This window comes from Penaeus monodon, chromosome 29, assembly GCF_015228065.2.
Source record: "Penaeus monodon isolate SGIC_2016 chromosome 29, NSTDA_Pmon_1, whole genome shotgun sequence".
Classification (NCBI taxonomy): domain Eukaryota; kingdom Metazoa; phylum Arthropoda; class Malacostraca; order Decapoda; family Penaeidae; genus Penaeus; species Penaeus monodon.
The window spans coordinates 24,508,000-24,508,328 of NC_051414.1; positions in this window are offsets into that span (position 1 = coordinate 24,508,000).

The following is a 329-nucleotide window of genomic DNA, read 5'->3' on the forward strand; positions in this document are numbered from 1 at the left end:
CTTTTCCTAGTGACCTTTCCCCTCACTTCCCCCTCCGAGGCTGACCTTTCCCCTCATGTGACCATGTTTACGCCCGAACCTTATAATGAGGGTAGATTGAAAATTGTCTAATTATGGCAGATTATCACCATTTTTTTTGCGCCCGTTTGTGTTTATTCTTGTTTGGGTGTCCTGTTTGGATTTTGTTTGTTTTTGCCTTGTTTTTTGCTTTGTTTTATTGTTTTTGCTTTATTGTTTGTTTTTTATGTTTTGTTTTCATTTTTTATTTGTTTGTTGCTTGTTTTTGTTTTGTTTTGTTTTCATTTGCGTTTTTGTTTTGTTTTATTAAT